This window comes from Henckelia pumila, chromosome 2 (assembly GCF_033568475.1).
Source record: "Henckelia pumila isolate YLH828 chromosome 2, ASM3356847v2, whole genome shotgun sequence".
NCBI classification, from domain to species: domain Eukaryota; kingdom Viridiplantae; phylum Streptophyta; class Magnoliopsida; order Lamiales; family Gesneriaceae; genus Henckelia; species Henckelia pumila.
Window position 1 is genome coordinate 32,345,747 of NC_133121.1, and position 6,995 is coordinate 32,352,741.

Sequence of the window (6,995 nt, forward strand, 5' to 3'; positions counted from 1 at the left end):
GTTTATTTTGTTAATTTATTTATAATTGTGGCGTTTAGTGATTGGACTAAGATATATAATATTTGATCAATTAATTATTGTGATAATTAATTGATGGTGTATGATATGTGATATTATGCATGAAGGATGATCGAAAGCCCAAGACCAATTTTCTAGGTGTATGCTAGGATATTTTGTGTTGAATGAGTTGTAATAATTATCAAATTATAAAGTGGGCTTGGTGATGTATCCCTATTTGCCATGGATATTTTATTGTAAAATATTTGATAGTGGAAGATCAATATTGGAAGATGGTGGGCCATGATGAATTATGAAGATCCAAGACATGTAAATATTGAAAACTTATGTAATTGTTGCATTTGCATCCCGTGCATTCCCTAGGATTGGACCTAGGCCCGTGTTTGGCTCACACGGGCTGAATAGTTTTGGGGCGATTGATCATCCTTGTTAATTTATTGTTTATAATATATGCATGATATATTATAAATAATGAGTATGTGCGTTATTATTTTATAATAACAAAGTTGCATGAATCCGGTAATAATACAATAAAACATGGTGATTTTTAAAATTAATGATGAGACCATTTCAAAATTAAAAACCCTCATTTTGAATTAGATTCAAAATTTATATCAAGCCCGAAAAGGGAAATTATAAATTTGTTTATAATTTCCATGTCTTTCATCGACAATGGGTGCATGATGAACGCTACATGTATTCAATGCTCGGCTCATATTATTGGGGGGGCTTGGATGCCGGAAAGCTGTGACATCCATTGACATGGTGATGTGAACTACGTGGAACTCCTATGACTTTGGCTCATATTATTGGGGAAACTCATGGCGACCGTCCATTAAGGTTCGATATCGATGGGTAAGGCTTGACACGTAAAGATTAACGACGTCATATTATTGGGTCCTAATCAAGCGTGAAACAAAAGTTTATGTAAGGGTTGCATGGAGATGCAATTTGAAACTACCTTTTAGAAATTGTGATTGGCTGATATTATTCGGGATCATGATTGACTAAATGGACCTTACATACCTACTGAGGAAATGTGTTTTCCATTTTCACTAGAGGGTAGTGAAAATGTCAAAATAGTGGGAGTAAAATTTATAAAGTTAAAGTTCATACTTTATATCTTATTAAATATTTTAAAATAGTCATTAACATTTATCTGTTATTATTTTTCAGTACAAAGTTTTTGACAATGTCATCAATTCGCAATCCGTTATCTGCAATACTCGACAAACATATACTGATCGGTCCAAATTACCTCGATTGGTTAAGAAATCTAAAAATTGTCTTAAACTCGGAGAGGATTGCATATTCACTTGATAAGTCACCCCCTGCTGAGGCTCTGACTAGATGTAGCCCTGCTGAGCTACAGACTTATAAGGATTGGTGTGATCATGACTTGAAAGCCAAGTGTTATATGCAAGCTTCTTTGAATGATGAGCTACAGTGGCGTTTTGAGGGTGCAAAGCATGCTGCTGACATTCATTTGCATCTCAAAGAACTCTTTGGTGAACAAACACGCCCACTTTGACATGCGATTGTCAAGGAGCTAATCACTTTGCGCATGCGAGATGGGGATTCGGCCCATGAGCATGGACTAAAGTTGATTGGGCTAGTGGTGAAACTCGTTAGCATGGATCTTGTGCTACCAGTTGAGTTGACCACACACGTGTTGCTCTTGTCACTGCCTAGCTCGTTTGATCCTTTTGTGGTGAACTTCAACATGAACAAGTTGGAACCGACCCTTGAGGAGTTGGTTAACATGCTTGTTACGTAAGAGTCCACAATCAAGAAGTAGAAGCCGGTTCTTTATGTTGGTTCCTCATCTGCTGCTAAGAAAGGAACACGTGGGAAGGGAAAGAAGCGTACTTTCCATCATCCCAAAAAGAACGTGCCCTTGAAGAGGCAAGCTTCGATTCCCGTTGTGGCAGCCACACCAGTTAAGGCTAACAAAACTAGTGACGTCTGTCATTACTGCAAGAAGCCTGGACATTGAAGGCGTAATTGCAAGGAATATCTTGACCAGAATGGTTCTGGAAAGGGTATGTTTTACATTTAAGTGAACATTTCACTTAACTCTTCTTCTTGGGTATTAGATACCGGTTGTGGCTCACATCTCTGTAATAATTTGCAGGTGATGGCAAGAAGTAGGAGACTCAGTGAAGGTGAGATCATCTTGAGGATGGGAAATGGGGCAATAGTTGCTGCCAAAGCTATTGGAGATGTTTACATATTGTTGGACAATGATTTTAAATTAATTTTGAGAGATGTTTTGTTTGTACCAGATTTGGTGAAAAATATTATTTCCATTTCTATGCTTGATAAAGATGGATATTCTTGTTTATTTGGCAAAGGTGTTTGCAATATTTACAAGAATGAATGTTTAATTGGTACATGCCAATTGGAAAATGATCTCTATAATTTAAAATTGAAAGATATTTCATTGTATAATGTCCAAGAGATATCAACAACATCCAAAAGAAAACAATATACTCTGAATCCGGCGCACTTGTGGCATGCTCGATTAGGTCATGTATCTTTAAGAAGGATGAACAAGCTAGTGGGAGAAGGCATGTTTGATATGTCTGATATTAATTCTCTTACTACTAGTGAACCCTGTCTAAAAGGAAATATAACCAAAATTCCATTTAAGGGCCATGTGGAGCGAGCCAATGGACTGTTGGATTTGATCCATACAGATGTGTGTGGTCCACTTGGCATCACCACTAAGCACGGACATTCCTACTTCATCACCTTTACCGATGACTTATCTAAGTATGGGTATGTGTATTTGATGAAATACAAATCTGAAGCTTTTGATAGGTTCAAAGAATTCAGAAATTAAGTAGAAAAATAGTTGGGACGAAGCATCAAGGCACTTCGATTGGATCGAGGTGGTGAGTACTTGAGTGCTGAATTCCAAGAGTATCTTAGGGAGAATGAGATTCTCTCGCAGTGGACTTCTCCTGGTACACCTCAGTTGAATGGTGTTTCAGAACGTCGTAACCAAACTTTGATGGGCATGGTTCGATCTATGATGAAATTCACGGAGTTTCCGCCATCCTTTTGGGGATATGCACTTGAAACAACGGCACTGTTGTTGAACAATGTCCATTCAAAGGCAGTTGATAAGACAATGGCTACTTCGTGGGATATCCAAGAAATTAGGTTGAATATTATTTCTATCATCCAAAAGAAACAAAAGTGTTTGTTTCTAGGAATGCAACCTTCTTGCAGAAGAAATTTCTATTGGATAGAAAATGGGAGATGATAGAACTTGAAGAAGTTCTAGAAACACCCACGATTGTAGAGCCCATACCGGAACAACCAAGAGAGGAGATACAAGCTCCTAGAAGATCCGAGAGGATCTAGAGACCACCTATGAGGTATGGTCTGCTTCTTGAAGAGGGCCAAGATGAGCCTGACCATGGATGTGATCCAAAGACCTTCAAAGAAGCATTGTCTGATGCTGATTCATCCAAGTGGCTTGAAGCTATGAAATCTGAGATGAATTACATGCATTCGAACCAAGTGTGGAATCTTGTGGATCCACCTGAGGGAATTGTTCCTATAGGGTGTAAATGGATTTACAAGAGGAAACTTGGAGCGGATGAAAAGGTGGTGACCTTCAAGGCGAGATTGGTAGCAAAAGGGTATACTCAAAGGCAAAGAGTTGACTTTGAGGAAACTTTTTTTCCAGTCGCAATGTTCAAGTCTATAAGGATAATGCTTGCCATAACTGCATGGTATGACTATGAAATATGGCAGATGAATGTGAAGACAACTTTTTTTAATGAGGATATTAAGGAAGAGATTTACATGTCTCAGCCTGAAGGGTTCACATCTATCGAAAGTGAGCATAAGGTATGCAAACTTCAGAGATCTATTTATGGTCTCAAACAAGCATCTAGGAGTTGGAACCTCAGATTTGATGGTACAATCAAAGAGTTTGGTTTTATTAAGAATCCTGAGGAACCATGTGTGTATAAGAAGGTCAGTGGGAGTGCCATGACATTCCTGGTACTTTATGTTGATGACATTCTATTCATTGGGAATGATGTAGGAATGTAGCAATCGACTAAAGTATGGTTGGTGAGTAAGTTCTCAATGAAGGACTTGGGTGAAGCATCTTTTGTATTGGGAATACAAATCTTTCGGGACAGATAAAAAAGATTGCTTGGTCTCACACCCAGTCTGCATACATTGATACCATCGTGAAGAGGTTCTCGATGGTAGAGTCTAAGAAAGGACATCTACCAATGTGTCATGGCGTGTCTCTATCAAAGTCCATGTCTCCCAAGAATGATGCAGAGATAGAGGCGATGACACACATTCCATATGCATCTGCAATTGGTAGTTTCATGTATGCGATGATATCTACATGTCCTGACGTGGCATTTGCACTAAGTGTTACGAGTAGATATCAATCGAACCCTGGTCTTCCACACTGGAAAGCTGTGAAGGACATTTTCAAGTATTTGAGATGGACTAAGAATATGTTCTTGGTTTATGGGGGTGGAGAACTAAAATTGGAAGGCTATACCAACTCTAGCTTCCAAAGAGATGCTGATGATTCGAAGTCAACTTCCGGTTTTGTAATCATGCTCAATGGTGCTGCTGTTTGTTGGAAGAGTTCCAAGCAAAACAACACTGAGGATTCAACCACTGAGGCTGAATATATTGCAGCATTCGATGCTGCAAAGGAAGCTATTTGGATTAGGAATTTCGTCCAAGAGTTGGGCGTTATTCCTAATGGAGTTGATATAGTCCCGGTATACTATAACAACATCGGTGCCATTGCTCAGGCAAAAGAACCAAGATCTCATCAGAAATCCAAACATGTACTGAGAAAATACCACATCATCCGAGAGATTGTGGAAAGAGGAGAGGTCTCGTTAGACAGAGTCGCCTCCGCAGATAATGTTTCTGATCCACTAACTAAGCCTTTACCAGGACCATTGTTCGAAAAGCATCGCGAATCAATGAGTTTGAAGAATATGGGTAGTTGGATCTAGTGCAAGTGGGAGATTGTTAGAGTAGGTGCCCGTCGAGCCAATGTATTGGTCGATGGTACTTGAAAGAACTCTTGTATGACAATATTTATTTTAATAATATTTGACATTATTTAATTTGGCAAACCTTTATCTGTATACCCATATAAGCTGCATAGATAAAGCCCTTGAATATACAAATAGTAGAAAGAATATGAGATGGTCATGGGATGACTATCATGAAACTCATATTTGGAATACTGTTTATTCTAAACTGTTCCTAGTCGATTCAGCCGCCACAAAGAAGGATAAAGTCCGTTCGAGCTTGAGACTAGTATTTGCGATGTGAGTACCACGTTTCATTGGTAGGGGACATGGTGATGTCTAAGCATGCAAATAGGTGCTCCTTGTAGAGTGCACTAAACAACCCTCCCTAAAGGACTTTCCAAGTGGTTATCACTTATCGAGTGGAGAATTCCAAGTTTATGGTTGTACACCATTAGTCCTTACGACCCGGGACAACATGGAGACTCTATGTAGTAGCCCGTACCCAAAATTGGTAAGTGTTAATCACTCCAATAAATCATGTTAGTTAAGTTAAACGTGATTCAGGAGACTTCAAATGGATAAACGAAGTCTGGAAATAGACCCAGAATGATCAGGAATAGTCCGGAGGGTCAGGAGAAACGGATGCAACGTCCTGGGATCGGACGCAACATTCGTGCCAGCAAAATGCGTCATTGCTTACGCATTTGATGGGACATTGGAAGAAACGATGGGGAACGGACGCAACGATCGTTGGACGAACGGACGCAACATTGAGGAACGGACGTTCCATTCCGTGTCTATAAATAGAGGTGTCGAGCCTCAGTTTCAGATGCACCAATCACCTCTTCTCTCTCGTTTCTTCAGCCTTCTATCTTAGATCTAGGGAATTCTAGGCGTCCCATGATGAATCCGGAAGTGGCATAGCGATCCAGGCACCGTAGCGGAGCTGTGGCCTAGTTTTGAGGAAAACGACAGCAATGGGCTGACGACGGACGCATGTATAGCTTTTGCTTCCTAAAAATATTTAGGAGTATGCAATAGCTTAGTTAAAGCTTTTAGAGCACTATAATGATATTAGTATCATTTGGCAGTGTAGTGCGGATTATAGGCGTGGACCTAGCTTGCCTGGTATTTGAGGTAAGAAAGTACTGTTCGAGATATCCTGACTGAGTATGCATGTATTATGTGACTGCATGATTTATATGACATGATTATATGCTGCATACATTTGCATCTTGAGCTATCTCTTTTGAGATGTTTGTTAGTAGGGTTTTACCCTATCCTGTTAGTGGATGGACTTCCATCGATTTGGGTCCGGAGTATCCACTGGTTTTCGGTATATGAGCCACCTCCTGAAGCGACGACACAAAGTGCTACATACCAGGGCCCGGTCTGTCTTTGTTATCCGATTCTTGGCCTCTAGTCAGTAGGAGGTACATTTGCATGCATGTATACTCATACTCTCGTGCTGAGCATTTTATGCTCACGTCTCGTACTATGTGTATCTGGACACCCTATTCCATGCGGCAGGTTTGCGATTGGATGAGACGGGTGGATCCAAGAGGGGCTAGGCAGTGGATGGTCAGCTGGAGCTTCGCCTAGGATTTTATTGTATTGGGTTGATACAGTATTCGATTTGGTTGTATAACTATTTGGGGTATTTAAATATTCCTTTTGTTGTATATTGTTATGGCTTCCGTAGTTTAATTCTGGTTTACTGTTTAATTAATTTAATTGCATGCCTAAGTTTCTGATTAGTAGGTGATCTCGATAAGGGTCACTACACTCTATATGCTAGAGTTTCACTTTGACTTGTTTACTGACTCATATGGGGTGATCAGGTGGCAATGTTGGGTGTTGTGTCGAAACATATAGTAGTCAATGCATTGTAGTCGGGGATTCACCGCTTACCTACGGGTATGGATATCCTATGTGTTC